General features: G+C 36.8%; 1 protein-coding gene and 2 pseudogenes across 2 annotated transcripts in view; 1 reads left to right on the forward strand and 2 right to left on the reverse strand.

The window, feature by feature from the left end:
• Positions 1 to 19444, forward strand: part of LOC145283573 (equilibrative nucleoside transporter 1-like) — a 234456-nt gene that overhangs the window by 129969 nt on the left and 85043 nt on the right. The gene's annotated exons all lie outside the window — the stretch shown is intronic.
• On the reverse strand, positions 10264 to 10396 carry LOC145284204 (U2 spliceosomal RNA; annotated as a pseudogene).
• On the reverse strand, positions 13265 to 13411 carry LOC145284214 (U2 spliceosomal RNA; annotated as a pseudogene).

Here is a 19444-nt window from a genome sequence, read left to right on the forward strand (position 1 = left end):
TTCCGGCTCCACTACAATGGCGACAAGATGTAATTTTTTTAAGAACTCACGCGCAAACCTTTCAACTTTCAAACGTACGAAATGGTCAATGGCATACTTTCTAAGCTACAACGCAAAACCACAAAAGTTCCCCGACGGAAATTTGCAGTGTAAAAAAAACAAAAAAGACTACAACACTTAAATTTATCTACTTAAAGAAATTGTTAGTAGAATTTCTTTTTTCATGCTTTGCTAAAAGAAGAAATAAAGTAATCTTGTTTTAATTTGCCGTAGAACATGTTGATCAAATTGTTTATGGAAATTGCACATGGAGTTTATTTTGGAAGATTTTTTTCTTCTGTTACTAAAAGTTTGGTAAATGAATTATTGTTGTATGACAAAGTAGTTATCGTTTACCGACTAGTTCTTTGTTCCGAGAAGAGGAGAATAAAAGGAGACAGATGTGATAAAAAGGCAAATATTCTTTTTACGTGCTGGGAAGCCATTTTTTGTTTTTGAGGATTGGATAAAAAAATTTTCTCCCCATTTATTTTTGCAACGGCACGCACGCACACTGAAAATAAATTATCTCTTTTTGTTCATCTGTCATTTTTAAACGCACTTTTAAAATAAATACTCCTTTCGTTGTTGGATAGATTTTTGCTCGCCAGCGGAGTGAGAAAATATACTGCCCGTGCAACAATATCTATTACTGAAAACAGGCAATCGGAACAATTTTTTTGTAAAACCGTAACTTTGCTGAACACAAGTCGACTTGTATATTGTATATTGTATGTGTTATATTGTATATTTTATATTGTATATTTTATATTGTATATTTTATGTTGCATGTTGTTTGTCGTATATTGTATGGTGTATATTGTATATAGTATACTGTGCTATTTCTTCTCTACGATAAACAAAAATCCGTCTCCATTTCCGAACTATTAGCATATCTGAGACAAAAGTAACACGTGTCAACCAGTAAATAATTGTATGCCAAATTCATCTATACTTTTTGCATTTCTCCTACAGCTATTGAAGAGTACACTAGTCCATGAATTATAAATGTTTTCCCTTACTATGACTTCCGTTAAGTTACAAATTGCCTTAAAAACAAAATTGTCTTTTTTTCCGAGAAAATAAAATAAAGAGACACACTGGATGATGTGAAAGAGACGAGAATACGTCTAATTGAATTTCAAATGCACCAGCAAAGACGAGTTGTCGATAGAATATAGCAGGCAGAACAAATAATGGTCCAAATGAAAAAGAGAGCCGAGTACAGACTCTTTTCATTACAAACATATGAGAAAGAGAGTACTGAAGCAGTACTCGATGTTTTAATGAAAAGGTATCAAGCCACAGAGAGCGATTCAGCGTTTTCCTAGAGTGCGGTACTAAATACAATAAATAATTTCACCTACTCTTCTGCCAAAAATCGAATGTGTGAAACGTATTTCAGATGGTACGAAGATATGTGAAAATTTGGCGGACCATAAAGTCCGTTTGCTACTCAGCAAATTAGGGGCAAGAGAACACAACAAATTCGTCGACCATATCTTGCCACAAAAGACCAGCAATCTGACGTTTACGGAAACCGTTAAACGACTAACTGAACTATTCAGCTGGAAGACGTCGCTGTTCCACAAACGGTCGAAATGGTTGAACCTTACGTTGTGGACTACTTGACTTTGGCCTCGATTGTCAATAAACTCTGTGACGATTTCAAATTGTCAGAAGTGAGTGCCGATGATTTCAAGTGTTTCATATTCATCCAGGGTTTAACTTGGACAAGAGACTCTGAGATCCGTCGAAGAGTTTTGTCAAAACTGGAAAGTGAACCAGGCTTAACTGCACAAAAGCTGGCAGAAGATGTCTAAATGATAATTATTATCACGAAGGACTCAATGAATATCGAAGACGCTGGCATGGTACGCATAATGAACATACAGAGAAGAATTAGTTGGTACTCTCCAAAAACAAAACGAAACTGGACGCTATCTTCCACTCAAGCACGAAAAACAAGGCAACCAGGAGTCTTCAACTCCATATTTTCGCTGCGGAAACTTGCATTTGTCAAAGAATGTTTTAATTCCAAAGAACTAGGCCACAGAAGCTCATACTGCAAACGACAGAGGAAAAGTAAAATTCAGGTTCTACAGACGAAAATGAAAAAGAAAGATAAAAATAACAGTTAAAATACGTCTCTATTAGAATTTTAGACAAGGAAGTTAAATTCTAATTGGACTCAGGGACGGACTTATCGGTAATAAATTGACAAACGTGGAGAAATTAAAATAGTCCGACTATGTATTAAACTGGCAAGTCAGCAAAAACGGTAACTGGAGAAAAATCGATTTTGAAGAAGAACTAACTACAAATGTGCCGTTTAATGGGGCAACACAAAAACTTAAATTATTTGTGCTCAAGAAGACAGAAAATTAATCTAGAACCGACTGGTTGCAGGAATTTAATCTGTGGGATGTACCGATCAACACTTTTTGCCCAAAAGTAGAAAAGTAGAATCATTTTCTACAGAAAAACAAGAACTTAAAGCTGATTTAAAAAGCTTTTTCCTGAATTTTTACAGCGGGCCTGGGTAAATGTAGTAAATCAACTGCCAAATTGTAACTGAAACCCAATGCAGAACCAGTTGTTAGGCAAATCAATGAGTAAATTGACAGGCTAGTCAAGACTGGCATCTTATCAAAAGTAAAATTCAGCCAATGGGCAGCTCCTGCCATGTACGTCAAACAGAAATCGAACGATATCCGGGTGTTAGCTGATTTTTCTACTGGGCTAAACGCCGTCTTGAAAGATTACCATTACCCACTGCCTAGTGCCGAAGAGATTTTCGCGAAACTGAACAGAGGTAAGATCTTCTCTTCGGTCGATCTCAGTAAGGCTTATCTTCAGATTCCGGTTTAGGAAAATAGCTCAACGCTACTTTGCATAAACACCCACAGAGGGTTATACAAATTGGAGAGACTAGCATTTGGAGTTAAGGTCGCTCTGGCGATTTTTCAAGAAGTAATGGATACCATGCTAGACGGACTCGATTTCGCAACTGGATATTTGGACGATATAGTTATCATCAGCAAATTCAAGGAACAACATAGAGAGCACATGCAAAAAGTATTTTCACGGATATAGGATTTCAGTTTCCAGGTCAATTTTTCCTCAAAGAATTAAATACCTAGGATGCAAGATTGACAAGGAGGGAAGAAACCAGATCCTGACAGGCAACTGCAATAACGAATGTGCCAACTCCCGGGAACGTCACCGAACTACAAAGCTTTCTAGGACTGGCCAACTATTACCTGTCATTTATTTCCAACATGCATAATCTTCGGGCCAGACTTAAGAAACTTTTGAAGAAGACAGTACTTGGGGATGGACAACTGAATGCAAGGAGGTATTCAACAAAATTAAAACGTTACTGACGTCCGACCTATCTCTTACACATTACAATTCAGAAGTAGATATCATAGTTTCCAGCGACGCAAGCTCTTATAGCATATGCACTTGCATATTACACAGTATGCTGGATGGAAGTAAGAAACTAGTGGCACAAGCTTCACACACTTTATTACCTTTGGAAAAACATTACTCGCACATCGAGACGGACGCCCTCGCAATAATATTCCCAGTAAGAAAGTACTATCGTTATTTGCATAGAAGATTTTTCAATTTGCAAACTGACCACACACCACTCCTAACTATCTTTGGACCGAAGAAGGGACTACATGTGTATACAGCAAACAGATTGCTGAGATGAGGTACGACCTTACTTAACTATAACTTTACATTAGAATACCTTCCATCACAAAAACTTGGTCATGCTGACAGATGGTCGAGGTTAATTCCAAGTCAAAGCGAACCACTAGAAGACACTGTGATTATTTCTGTAAAAAACGACAGCGAGATCAAGAATCTGATGCTTAACGTGATTAAAAAAATACCAGTTACCCTACATGAAATAAAATGCGAAGCCCAAGAAGACGAATGCATTTGCTCCACAGAACAGAGGATCATGAAACACATCGACAGGTAGCGGATATTTTCTCCTTGTGTGACAATGTAGCATTATATAGTGAAAGAATGGTTATACCCAAGACTTTACAGAAACGAATACTAAGAGTTTTTCACACAAGTCATCCAGGAAGGAATAGGATGAAAACTCTTATGCGGCGTTATGTATACTGGCCAAATATGGATTTAGACATCTCAAATTATGTGGATTCTTGCAAGTCTTGTGGTCTAGCAGCTAAAGCACCACAAATCACGTACAAACCATGGCCCAAGCCAGACCAACCTGGGTCAAGAATACATGTGGATTTCGCAGGGCCAGTCGAGGATGTCTAATACTTGATTGTAGTAGATAGCTATTCGAAATGACCAGAAGTACTCATGTGCAAGAGACCCACCACAGGAGTCACTATATCTTTCCTCCATGAACTTTTTTCCAGATTTGGCGTTGTCGATTGCTTAGTCAAAACTGATTTTAAAGAATTCTGCGTATCATCCATGATATAATAGACTGGCAGAACATTTCGTCGACACTTTAAAAATAGCATGAAAAAAGCTATGAAACACATATAGATAAAGCCTTCCAACAGTTCTTACAGGTTTTCAGGACCACACCGAACCCGAATACCCTCCCTGAAGCAACGTCTAATGCAGAGACCATGTTTGCCGCGAAAAACTTCTGTCAAAACAGGCAAATTCAGATAGGACCGCTACCGATCCAACAAAAAATTATAACTCAGGAGAAAAAGTTTTCTTTACAGCATACGGAAACAGTACATCGTTTTGGGAACAGGGAACAATTGACAAAAGAATTGGAAACACAAGCTCCATCGTTCTTGGCCCTACTACATCTCACAAGGGAAACATTAATCAAATTAAACGTCGTCGTGACGATTGCAAAGACACACTTCAAGTCGAGGAAGAAGGTAACAATACGTTATATGATAGTTTCGATCCTCCTCAAGTAAAGCTAGAACAGCGCCGATCGACAAGGAAGGGAAAGGTTACCGAACCCCTTACGATCGATCTAAAAAGGAAGAAATATTAAAGTTCACCTACTGTTCTGAAGAAAATCGAACGTGTGAAACGTATTTCAGGCGGTATAAAGATCTGTAAAATATCGAATGTGAAAATTGGGTAGACCAAAAAGAAACTGAACAAAAAGCGTGGGAGGGTGGTGTTGTGAGGACGTACACGCCTTTATAACTGCTAAGATGGACTTGCCCATTAGGCATATAACCAGCAAATTAAAATAAATACTATATGGTAAATTTATGAAATAAATGCATAAATACATTTAGATACAAAATAGAATATATAAATAACTTTAATTAGAATATATGTAAAAAATATGTATAAATAGAGTTTTAATCGGCCCCTGAAAAAGTAGATAAAATCTAAAAACGTATAAAAAACTGGTCGAGTTCCCCGAATTTAGTAGACCCGGACCCAAATTCGGTCAACTACTTCTCATTTATAAATATATCCCGCCTCCACCATATATCTAATTCAAATTGTCTGAATTGAAAAAAAAAATGGTTTACCGACCTTACCACACGCCCCCTTCTGTTAATTCATTTGTATATTTTCCGTTTTCCTTTTTTCGTTTTTTCATCTTCTTTTTTTAACTGTCTGCATAAACACTTTCCTTTCTCACACTTTTTCCCTCAACCTCTTAAATCTCTACAACAACAAATTTTTGTACTCCCCTCTTTTTCTTAACGAAAAGCACCAGCAAAAGTTATGCATTCGATAATGTCATAAGACCTTTAAACTATGCACCACGTTAGATTTAGCACAATATTTTCTCCTTAAAAATAACATAATTGAATTTTTTTTAAAAATAAAGGATAATAAAAATAGGGGAACAAAATGGATATAAAAATGGATATCAAAAATAAGTGCAAAAATATAAAAATCTAAACAGCCGAGTGACACCAGCTGACAAGCTGATGGGTTTGACTTTTACTCCTGATCTGAAATGGAACACGTACATCAAGTCTGTTGTCAAGGTCGCCGGAAAAATGGTAGGATCCTTCCACTACTCCAGAAGATATCTCACTGCTGATGCAAGTCCCTATCTATATAAAAGCCAAGTACGTCCTAGGTTTGAGTACTGCTGCCACATCTGGGCAGGAGCTGCAAAAACAGCCTATCCTGCCTTGACAGAGTACAAAATAGGTTTCGTGGCTTAGTGGGGGATGCCCTTTTCTCTTCCCTGAAACTTCTCTCCCACATGAGAGGCGTGGCGAGCATGTCTTTGATTTATCGTTACTTCTATGTAAAGTGATTGTCTGAGCTCCAACCTCTGATCCCCGCTCACCAATATTTCACGAAAAACACCCGTCTAGCTGAAACCAATGTCAAAAATCTTCCCCACTCTTTATCTGTACCAAAACTTAGAAATGCAAGCTTGTGAAACTCTGTTCCGTTTGCCTGTTTTCCACCTGACTACAACGTGGATGTCTTCAAGTTAAACATGAACCAATTCCTGATGAACCTCCGCTTTAAGTTAAACAATTTATCAAATCTCAACACTAACGTACTGTACACGCAATAACCCGAGTTACTGCCCGGCCTTGATAAGTGGTGCCCACCTTGTAAAATAAAAACGGTCTGCACATCATAAAAAATACGACTATATTTACATACATGGAGAAAAGCAAATATATATATTTTTTCTTTGATTGGCACTATTAACGATCCTTATTGGAATTCCACAATTCTAATGCTTGAAATATTTTTAACCTGGAATATATATATATATATATATATATATATATATATATATATATATATATATATATATATATATATATATAAATCAGGTATGATATCATAATGTTATTGAAAAAATGAAAAACAAACATGTGGCCTTTTTAGAAAATTCTCAACGTTTCGTCGCCATTTTCGGGGAACTTTCACAGGAGAAAAGGAAGAATGATTGGGGAAAATAACACATACCTTAATATATATGATTTTCCTCAATCATTCTCATCATTCTCATGAGGAAGTCCCACGAAAATTGAAACGAAACGTTGAAAATGTCTTTTTAGAAGGCTACAGGTTTTGCTAATCTTTTTTTCCATATATATATATATATATATATATATATATATATATATATATATATAACGCACTCACGAATACTGAAAACATCCACCACGAACCAGCGTATTTTTACTCCGGACGTGAGAAATTTAAAATTACATCTAGAAACTAAATGCCGATTTAAACAATGTTATATCCATTTATTATATTCTCATCATCGCCTTAATGTTTTAAGAGATTTTAACATTTCCATCATCAACCGCTACACCACCACCTTGAAACTGGATGAAGACTGAAATTTTCACAATGGCGTTGTTTTTATTAATAATTTAAAAAGCATATATCGACATTGCACTCCACATCTAAAACTTTGGATAAATTCTCTGTTCCTTTGCCTCCTTTGAAAAGAACTTTCCTTTACTATGAGTTTCCTTCATTATTTTTCAATTATATAATGTTTATTCCATATTGTTTTCTATTTTTATCCTCTTATCTTAACATTTGTTTGTCATCTATCTTATTCACTTATATTTTTTTTTAATATTTTGCCTTTATAATTTATCCCGTTTACCTTTATTATTATATCATATTACATATTATTTTATTAATTATTCCTAATGATTTATTCTTCATTGACATACTAGGTGTTAATTCTGATGCTTTATATACGGACTTAGCATAGACCCTCTATTTCCAAAAAAAAACCCTTCTATGAATATAACCTTTTAATACATATAATTAAATAATAACCCCCTTTCAATCACTCACCCTATATTCTTCCCAAATATTTACTCATGGATAGTGAACACATCTATTAAACACAATATGGCAGATATGCTATACACCACCATACTTATATAATAAGCTATATTCCTGTCACGTAGAAATCACTTTTGTTCTCCAATTTCCTATCCAAACAGTCTCAATACTTTATCTTTGAGTGCACAATTATTTCAGCCTTGATGAATCATCGTTAGACATCTCGTCCCTATTTTGCTTCCTAACATTTCCTCTCTTTGATGAGAGGCATAAGGATTCGGAATACCATGGTATAACTAGTTTTACTTATCCTACACACCTAATTGATGTATCCTCCTTATAAATTAACCGAATGAATCTATATGCATTATTAATTGATGTATCATTTTTATTGAATAAAGGAATACGTCTATACGCATTGGTATAAATTTTTATATTGTCGTTTTCTTATTCTAACGATACTATATCTCTTTATATATATATATATATATATATATATATATATATATATATAATATTATTTTCTTCCATCGCTAGAAATATTATTTTCTGTACCCACTTAACAGGGAGACCTGGTGTTGCCTGGGATTGAATGATAATCAATGTATATTTCACACTCCTACTCTTGTATTGTCATCGAAATAGGTGACCAGTTACAGTTTGGACTCAACGAGTCTAAGATCGGCATCACAAATATAAACATTATTTACAACACAATTTGCTCTATTCTTTTACGAATATCTGTTGTTTAGTACATCAATGGGGACATATAATAGGAGACTTCGAACAGATGAGATAGACATTTATACCAGTTCTTATATGCTCTTTGGTGACTTCATATTTAACAGCCTTATATTTGGGGACTTCGTATTAACAGTTCTTATAACACAGATGGAATGATAATGAAATGTTTATTTATTACATCATGACGACGACTGTGGCAATTTGGGGAGTCATATTAAATACGGGCTGAGTGATGCATGATACAGTTCTTAACACAAAGGAGGGGAGATACATAATCTTCGAAGGGTTACACTATGTTCATTATAAGATGATAAATCCAATTACGTTTCATGGTGAAGGATGACACAAGACAGCAGTTACAACATAATGATGACTTCTTTATTCATCTGATCGGCCGGTCGAAGACGTCAGGTATTCAATTTGTATGGCTGCATTTGTTTGCTCCTCTCACCACGCCTCCAAGAGGCTCTGACTCCAATTCATCAACTGCCCAACTGACTATCAATTGACTGCCCAACTCCCTGACTCTCAAGTGACTAACTTACTCGTAGATCCTATATTGAGAATCTCATCCATCTATGATGTGAGAAGTGTGTTTATAAACGTGTCTTATTTCACGTCGCTCAACAAAAGAATCTTTATTTCTAATCTAACCTATTTTAAACAATAAAATTTTATTTGCATTGTTCATTCTTTTACTGACATATTTACTATCTAGATTTCTTAAAGAATTAACAATCACCTTACTTTCTTACATTCCATTTCTTAACTTTGCCTACCGCGTTCGATTATAGGTTTATCCTAATCTCATTTTCACCTATCCAATATTCTTCTTATTTACATGGAAAAGGGGGCAGCCCATTTCCATGTAAGATATAGAGCTATTTTCGCCAGTACGCACCGCCGATCTCACTAAGTAAATAGTTTAACAATCAAATGTAGTTGAGCATACATTGTATTCGAACTTTATTTCTCAATGCGGGAGGTGATAGTAGTTAAGTAAATAACAACCAGCACTGAGGGCCTGGGTGTTTCATGTTCGAATTTTTTTTCAAGGTCAAAATGTGTTGTCTAGTTTGAATGTTGACTGAATATGTTGGCAACTATACCTTGATCCATCCCATATGTAACCAATTTATTATTAAAATTATTATCACAACAAATCTCTGAAAAAACATTGCAAGCAATAAAATAATCGAATTCATATATGTTTAGTTTGAAATAATGAACCAAAATGTTTAGTTTGTAATAATCAACCAACAAAGTGTTTAGTTTGTAATAATCAAACAACAAAATGCTTCCTTGTAATAATCAAGCAACAAAATGTTTTGTTTGTAATAATCAAGCAACAAAATATTTAGTTTGTGATAATCCAGCAACAAAATGCTTTGTTTTTAATAATCAAGCAACAAAATTTTTAGTTTTAAAAAATCAAGCAACAAAACGTTAAGTTTGTAACAATCAAGTAAGAATGATTAGTTTGTAATAATCAAGCAACCAAATGTTTATTAAGTAATAATGAAGCAACAAAATGTTTAGCTGTAAATAATCAATCAACCAAAATGTTTAGTTTGTAAAAATCAAGCAACAAAATATTCAGTTCGTAATAATCAAGAAACAACATGTTTAGTTTGTACCTATTTACAATGCCTCCCCACAGGACAGAGTTAGACACCAGAGTCGTTTTTTAACATGGAGAAAAGGTACAAAAATAAAAATTGTCTCAGTCGTGAAGTATTTCTCCTCCACCGAAAGAGAACAAGAAATGGAAGTGCAGCATCTGAAGAACAGATACTACACTTTGATCTGGACCAAAAGGCCAAGAAGGTATTTATTTGCTCTCCCACCGAGCAAATTAGGCAAAAGGCCAATTTTTAATGTGAGGAGTGAAGGGAGGGGGAAGGGATGAAGGGGACCAGCTCCCGAGAGGTGGGAAATGGGAGCTGGTTAAAGGTCAGGCATGTGGGGTTGCCCCCACATCTGGTCTTTGCTAGTAATAGCTAGTAGCATCTGCCGGAACAGATGGTATTTATTAGCTCCCCCACCGAGCAAATTAGGCACAAGGCCGATTTTTATTGTGAGGAGTGAAGGGAGGGGGAAAGGAAATAGGGGACCAGCTCCCGAGAGGTGGGAAATGGGAGCTGGTTAAAGGTCAGGCATGTGGGGTTGCCCCCACATCTGGTCTTTGCTAGTCATAGCTAGTCATAGCTTGCAGTATCTGCCGGAACAGATGGTATTTATTTGCTCCCTCACCGAGCAAATTAGGCACAAGGCCGATTTTTAATGTGAGGAGTGAAGGGAGGGGGAAGGGAAAAAGGGGACCATCTCGCGAGAGGTGGGAAATGGGAGCTGGTTAAAGTTCAGGCATGTGGGGGTGCCCCCACATCTGGTCTTTGCTAATCATAGCTTGCAGTATCTGCCGGAACAGATGGTATTTATTTGCTCCCCCACAGTGCAAATTAGGCACAAGACCGTTTTTAATGTGAGGTAAAAACCAGCTCCCCTAAAAGTAGGCAAAAAGGGGGCACTCTGGTTACCAAAAATAATAATTGTCCCAGTATAGAGGGTTTCCCCTCCATTGACTGGTACAAATTATCTTAAGTGCAGTATCTGCCGGAACAGATGGTATTTATTTGCTCCCCCACTGAGCAAATTAGGCACAAGACCGTTTTTAATGTGAGGTAAAAACCAGCTCCCCTAAAAGTAGGCAAAAAGGGGGCACTCTGGTTACCAAAAATAATAATTGTCCCAGTATAGAGGGTTTCCCCTCCATTGACTGGTACAAATTATCTTAAGTGCAGCATCTGCCGGAACAGATGGTATTTATTTGCTCCCCCACAGAGCAAATTAGGCACAAGGCCGATTTTTAAAGTGAGGAGTGAAGGGGAAATGGGGGACCAACTCCCCGGGGAGTAGGGGAGTTGGATAGTGACAATTGGTATGAAGGGTCGCCCCTACATTGACCAAGGTCTTATATGTGGAGTTGCCCCCACATATGGCCTTTGCTTGCAGTATCTGCCGGAACAGATGGTATTTATTTGCTCCCCCACCGAGCAAATTAGGCACAAGGCCGATTTTTAATGTGAGGAGTGAAGGGAGGGGGAAGGGAAATAGGGGACCAGCTCCCGAGAGGTGGGAAATGGGAACTGGTTAATGGTCAGGCATGTGGGGTTTCCCCCACATCTGGTCTTTGCTAGTCATAGCTTGCAGTATCTGCCGGAACAGATGGTATTTATTTGCTCCCCCACCGAGGAAATTAGGCACAAGGCCGATTTTTAATGTGAGGAGTGAAGGGAGGGGGAAGGGAAAAAGAGGGCCATCTCGCGAGAGGTGGGAAATGGGAGCTGGTTAAAGTTCAGGCATGTGGGGGTGCCCCCACATCTGGTCTTTGCTAATCATAGCTTGCAGTATCTGCCGGAATAGATGGTATTTATTTGCTCCCCCACAGAGCAAATAAGGCACAAGACCGTTTTTAATGTGAGGTAAAAACCAGCTCCCCTAAAAGTAGGCAAAAAGGGGGCACTCTGGTTACCAAAAATAATAATTGTCCCAGTATAGAGGGTTTCCCCTCCATTGACTGGTACAAATAATCTTAAGTGCAGTATCTGCCGGAACAGATGGTATTTATTTGCTCCCCCACTGAGCAAATTAGGCACAAGACCGTTTTTAATGTGAGGTAAAAACCAGCTCCCCTAAAAGTAGGCAAAAAGGGGGCACTCTGGTTACCAAAAATAATAATTGTCCCAGTATAGAGGGTTTCCCCTCCATTGACTGGTACAAATTATCTTAAGTGCAGCATCTGCCGGAACAGATGGTATTTATTTGCTCCCCCACAGAGCAAATTAGGCACAAGGCCGATTTTTAAAGTGAGGAGTGAAGGGGAAATGGGGGACCAACTCCCCGGGGAGTAAGGGAGTTGGATAGTGACAATTGGTATGAAGGGTTGCCCCTACATTGACCAAGGTCTTATATGTGGAGTTGCCCCCACATATGGCCTTTGCTTGCAGTATCTGCCGGAACAGATGGTATTTATTTGCTTCCCCACCGAGCAAATTAGGCACAAGGCCGATTTTTAATGTGAGGAGTGAAGGGAGGGGGAAGGGAAAAAGGGGACCAGCTCCCGAGAGGTGGGAAATGGGAACTGTTTAATGGTCAAGCATGTGGGGTTGCCCCCACATCTGGTCTTTGCTAGTCATAGCTTGCAGTATCTGCCGGAACAGATGGTGTTTATTTGCTCCCCCCCTGAGCAAATTAGGCACAAGGCCGTTTTTAATGTGAGGTAAAAATCAGCTCCCCTAAAAGGGGTCACTCTGGTTACCAAAAAATAATAATTGTCCCAGTATAGAGGGTTTCCCCTCCATTGACTGGTACAAATTATCTTAAGTGCAGTATCTGCCGGAACAGATGGTATTTATTTGCTCCCCCACCGAGCAAATTAGGCACAAGGCCGATTTTTAATGTGAGGAGTGAAGGGAGGGGGAAGGGAAAAAGGGGACCAGCTCCCGAGAGGTGGGAAATGGGAGCTGGTTAATGGTCAGGCATGTGGAGTTGCCCCCACATCTGGTCTTTGCTAGTCATAGCTAGTCATAGCTTGCAGTATCTGCCGGAACAGATGGTATTTATTTGCTTCCCCACTGAGCAAATTAGGCACAAGGCCGTTTTTAATGTGAGGTAAATACCAGCTCCCCTTAAAGTAGGCAAAAAGGGGGCACTCTGGTTACCAAAAATAATAATTGTCCCAGTATAGAGGGTTTCCCCTCCATTGACTGGTACAAATTATCTTAAGTGCAGTATCTGCCGGAACAGATACTACACTTTGATCTTGGCCAAAAGGCCAAGAAATCAAGCAACAACATGTTTAGTTTAAATCATTTTTTTCTGATCGGCTCATAAATGGAAGTGGTTGATGGGCAGCAATCAGCGGCCCACAGTATTAATGTTGGAGTCCCTCAAGGGTCCATCCTGGGCCCAACTCTCTTCCTGAGCCACATCAATGATCTCCCAAAACACATACTTAAACCATTCGTTGACATCTATGCTGATGACAAGACCATCTATGGCAACACATTAAAGGCCGATAATGACAAAGCTCTCTCTTATCCTCTCTCCTCTGATCTGTAGCGCGTGGTACAATGGGAGAAGAGGTGGCTGGTTACTTTTAATGCATCTTAAACCAAGCTACTATCTTTACATCACAAAGGCTCTGATCCCAATCCAGCATCAATTATAGACTTTGTGGCTTAGTGAGGGATCCCCTTTTCTCTTCACTGCAACCTCTCTCTTACAGAAGAGATGTTGCCAGCCAACTCTTTATTTCATCGTTATTTCCATGGCAAGTGATCGTCCGAGCTCCTCTCTCTTGTCCCCGCTCGCCAATCTTTCAGGATAAACACCCGTCTAGCTAAAACCACTGTCAGACGTTTCCCCCACTTTTATCTGTGCCTAAATCAAAACGCAGATTCCTTGAGCACAGCTTCTTTTTGAGAAGTGCACGCCTGTTGAATTTTCTTCCTGTTTCCGACCTGACTACAATTTGGATGTTTTCAAATCCAACAAAAACAAATTCCTGATTAATCGCCCCTTAAGTAAGACACTTTATACAATCACACATACCAAATATTACTACGATATAATCCCATTGATTACTGTACACACAATAGCTCTTATCCCCCAGTGGCTACTAGGCCTTGAGAAGTGGTGATCCCTATGTAAAAAAAATCAAGAGACAAAATGTTTAGTTTGTAATAATCAAGCAACCAACATATTTAGTTTCTAATAATCAAGCAAGAAAATGTATAGTTCGTAATAATCAAACAACAAAATGTTTAATTTGTAATAATCAAGTAACGACATTTTTAGTTTTTAATAATCAAACAACAAAATGTTTAATTTGTAATAATCAAGTAACGACATTTTTAGTTTTATAAAAATAAAGTAAGAAAATATTTAGTATGTAATAATCAAGCAACAAAATGTTTAGTTTGTCATAATCAAGCAACAAAATGTTTAGTTGTTATAATCAAGAAACAAAATGTTTAATTTGTAATTAACACACAACAAAATGTTTAGTCTGTAATAAATCGGACAAATTAACATCTATAATGCATATTCTGAATTGAGTGATTAATATTTTATCTATTTTGGTAAAGATCATAAGGAATGATTATTTTTTATACGTGTGCTAAATCGCAGAGAATTTATTCATTTTGATGCAATTAACTTTAGTTACTTCTCAATCAGATTAAACGCGACACCGAAATACGTAAACAATTTCAACGTATTTTGCAGCCAGGAAACACCATGAGGTTAATAATATTTAATAATTTGCACTGTCTTTTAATAAAATACTATAATATTCATAACCAAAGAACGTCATAAGCATTAGCAGCATTCGAATGTATAAGACGCAGTTGATTGTTCGCATCATTTCTAAAGTAGTTTTTTTTTTCAATACATGAAACGTAACTAATCTTTATGATTATTTAAAAAAAAATCAACTGTCAGTATTTTGGACAATATGATTTATTTATTTCAAAAATATAATTTCCTTTGTTTGGAGAATAGAATTAAATTTTGTTTCTAATGTTTTCATCTAATAAATCAGCGCAGTCAAAATCTTAAGAAAACATTCATTATATTTGAAATAGATGACACGTATCAATCGTCAATATTTGGAATTCAGTTCATATATAGAACATACGTCATGTAATAATGACAGAACACCATGCATTAATAATAAGATAGTTGAGAGTGAAGTAATTTACACTTTCCAAATAACGATTTCCGCTAAAAGAAACTTCTAAAACATCATGTTATATATTCGCTGCGTCCGGTCGGTCAAATGCACTTTTCAGTCTATATAATTGCTAAGTGTAGTTTGATTATTACAAACTAAACATTTTTTTAGTCTTTATCAGTAATCTACGATTGTACAATCTGACAGCGAACAAAACACAACACAGCTGATCTATGAATAATATTTTGTTTAATACCATACCGACAGCGAGTTTAAATTAAGTGAGGACGTGTGTTTAACATAAGTGCAAGCGTATGGCGATTGTGTGAACGTTTGGCAGTGAGGAAAATGTGTCACCCTTTTCTCTGCCTCTGTGACAGGTGTAATCGCTTTTTGTTTGTATCAGTTTATATAAACATTTTTTACTCTGGACTGTTCACTATTTCTCATTTTTTTTTTGTTTAATATTTTCTTTGGCCGATATTTTCGTACATATTCCTGGTCAAATTATGCATTACAATAGACAATGCGTGAAGGCCTTGCATTCCTTACATGGAATTGCTCTCTTATGTGTAACCTATCAGATTTCTGTCTTTCTGAGGTAACCTGGCAAATATACAACACTCTAATCTTTGTTATTGAAAAATATTTGATGAATATTATTTTTACATGCATCTTTTCCAATCACAGAATACAATATTACAAAATAATCAAATTGAATGTACAATAAATGCAAGTTCCAGTAACAATAATATATACTCAGAAAAATAATGCGGTTTAGCCGATGTACACAACCGCCTGTTTCTGAATTATTTCTTTCTCTGTTGTTTTCTTTTCCTTACTTCTCAGTTCTTCTGAACGTTTCGTTGAAATGTTTTACACACTATTTCATATTTTATAAACATTACGTTTTACAATTTACTAAGTCCAATTAAAACACACAAAAAATTAGTCCTTGTTTTTTTTTCTGAAGACACCTCGATGCATGTTCTTTACACATCGACGGAAACCGTGTCGAAATTATTTAATTACCAATTGGATAATGACATTCGATAAGTTCATGCGTGCTTTTTTTTAGTTAATTTCATTAAATCTTAACTTCATACCGTTTTACATAATATCTTTAAACTGAGGCACTGCATTTTTTCAAAATAGCATTCATGAATGAATCAACAAAGAAAAATACATATCACTTGTTCATGAATGATTTCTTTCTCTGTTTTTCCTTTTCTTCACTTATCAGTTTCTGAACATTGCTCTAGAATGTTTGACACACTGTTCCACCTTTTATAAACATTACGTTTTACAATATATATATATATATATATATATATATATATATATATAATGGAGCTTCGTAATTTCTACAGGCTGCGTAATCGCCCAAACTCTCCCTGTAAATTCGTGTTTCAATTCTCTAATGTGACCTGCACCCTCTGCATCAATCCCTACGGAACAGTCACCTGTACGACACTATTATTTACGGGGAGTGTTAATTGGTGAGGAAATTAGCTCTCCGGTTTAAGATATCAAAGCATAAGCACATGGAAACAGCAACACGTTGAGCTGTTCTCGGCTGTAACCTGCTGGAATCTGTCCTCTTTTGCATCGTTACAGACAGGATTTCAATCATCGTCATAATGGCAGGGATCATATGCTGAAATTTAACACTTGAATAGAAACAGTAAACAAAAGCATTTTTATAATATATATATATATATATATATATATATATATATATATATATATTTACATTTAACAGTGGCGGAGCATATTTAAATTAAGACCCGTTTAAACCCGACACGTATAGTGCTAAGGTCCTTCGTGCGTCCGTCCGTACAAATACAAGGTTCAACAGTTTAAAACAATACAATCATATTAAATTATTGAAAGAGAAAGAAAGGTGGGAGAAAGAAATAGAGAGAGGGATTGTAGGAGATAAAACGAGAGAGAGAGATATCTATAAATAATGTGTGCATACTGTTTTATTTTTGTATGCCTCGATGGCGAGTTTTGTGGGTTTGACCTTTGGAATTCTAATATCTCAAATCCTTTTGACTTAGTTGAATATTATAAACAACTGTCATTCTTAGCTCGAGTCATACACATTTGATATGTTCTGACATTTTCAAAATCACGAAGCACCTGCACGACACATCTCACTTCTACAAGTACAGAACAAGTAAGGAACAAGGGTTATTAGTGTTTATTAGTGAATATTCACACATTCTGTCCTCAAGTTATAGGCCTATTTATATTGCTTCATTTATTTTCAGTTTTCTAGTTTACTTATACTCCTTAAATATTTTTTTTCAGTTTTGACCCTGTACGTTATTTATGGTTTCATTTACTTATTTTCATCAACTATGTTTGAAACGTGTGTTCTTCATAAGCATTAGTATCTAACATATATATTTATATATATATATATATATATATATATATATATGCATGCAAAGAAAGATAGAGTCTCAATGACCCCAAAATGAAAAGTCACTTTCACTAAGTGACATTGCCCCAAAATCAGCTCCGCCACCTCTGCGTTCTGAATAGATTAGCATCTCGATATAACAAATGCCATTCGCCGGGTCATGGGAATTCGATCAACATGCTTCAGCCTCTTGTGCGAAGTTTATTCTTACCCAGATAGATACTCACTAGCCATAGTCTGTACTTAGATATACAGCTATCTACATTACATAGAAATAGCTGTCTATTCCTTAGTTTTGCAATGATAAACACAAAAACTGAACCGATACTCTGTAATGGAAAATACGACTTCATAATTTCAAACGAAAAGTTTAAGTTATATCCGTTAGAAGTAGACACATACTTAATACCTACAACTTCTATATATTCGTATCTGCTGCAAATCTGCCCATATATCTATTTACTTTATTATACATACTGAACATGACATAGCTTATAATTTTACTTCCAATTATACCTGTACTGTATTGTGCATCATATCAAAAATGACGTTACTTGTATCTGCATTGAAGATACATCTTAACCCTACTGTCATCTAAAATACCCGGACCCTGGGCAATCATATTTTTAAAATTTTAGTTAATTCTTTATATCAAGTCTTTCTGTAACGCGTTATCCTATTCCTAAGCCAACATAAAAATAAGGAAAATAAAATTCTAAATTTACAGGAAAAATATTAAACCATATACTCACTCCTTCCAACAAACCTGTTCCAAATTAAGCAGCTTCCACTGCGTGAACTTTTACTCGCCCCTCCTCCAGTAACAATGAAATAGCAATGTCCCTTAATCACTTTGAGGAGTGTAATTTTTCAGTAGATATATAACATTTACATACTAACCCAGTAACATTAACAACCCACGCGGGGTCGAAGAAATACCTGGATTAGGACCCAGGCGCGGGGCAAACGCTCTCGGTGCTGATGAACCCGGAGATCTTCCCAGGTCATCCGTCTAGGAGAAGTAAAACTGTGAAGCTAAACCCAAGGGAAGGGAGGCCTCTCCAGTCTTGGATGACAACCTTCCTAGAGCTGGTGACTCAATAAATTACCGGTATGCACACCTAAAATGCTTAAGGAGTAGATAAACACTGCCTATCGCCCGGCTTCCATAATACTTCTTTGTCTATTAGCCAGGTCCATAAATACTATGACAGGGATTCAACAGAAACAATCCCTGGTCGATCTTGTTCCCTGACTAAGGCAATGAACGTCATTTTCCCCTCTCCCGACACATCTCATCCCTCTAAACTGGGCACTTGCGAGTGCTTGAATGCTATAATGCCAGTACAAGTACATTGGGTTGACCATCGTCTGATGGGTTTAGCGTAACGGATTGACAGTTCGAGGCTGCTATTCCCGACTGGGAGTACAGGTGCCCTAACTCTTTGGTAGCGCTAGAGCAGCTGCTCCATCAACAGTTGAATAATATCGGTATGTTTGCAGTGGCATGTCGCGCATGGAAAGGAACTCTGCACTCATCCCCGTTGGGCTTTCCTGATGCCACAAGCCTAGTAGATGGAGGGTCAGCTGATAGTCTACTTGTATTGCATGCCAAGTATTCTGCATAACCACTTCTTCAGCACCCTTATCTAAACTGAAACTCTAAAAAAAATATGATGACAGTGCAATCTAAAATTACGCTTAAACCAGGA

The sequence above is a fragment of the Euprymna scolopes genome, chromosome 8 (assembly GCF_053919585.1).
Source record: "Euprymna scolopes isolate OS-2025 chromosome 8, ASM5391958v1, whole genome shotgun sequence".
Lineage (NCBI taxonomy): Eukaryota > Metazoa > Mollusca > Cephalopoda > Sepiida > Sepiolidae > Euprymna > Euprymna scolopes.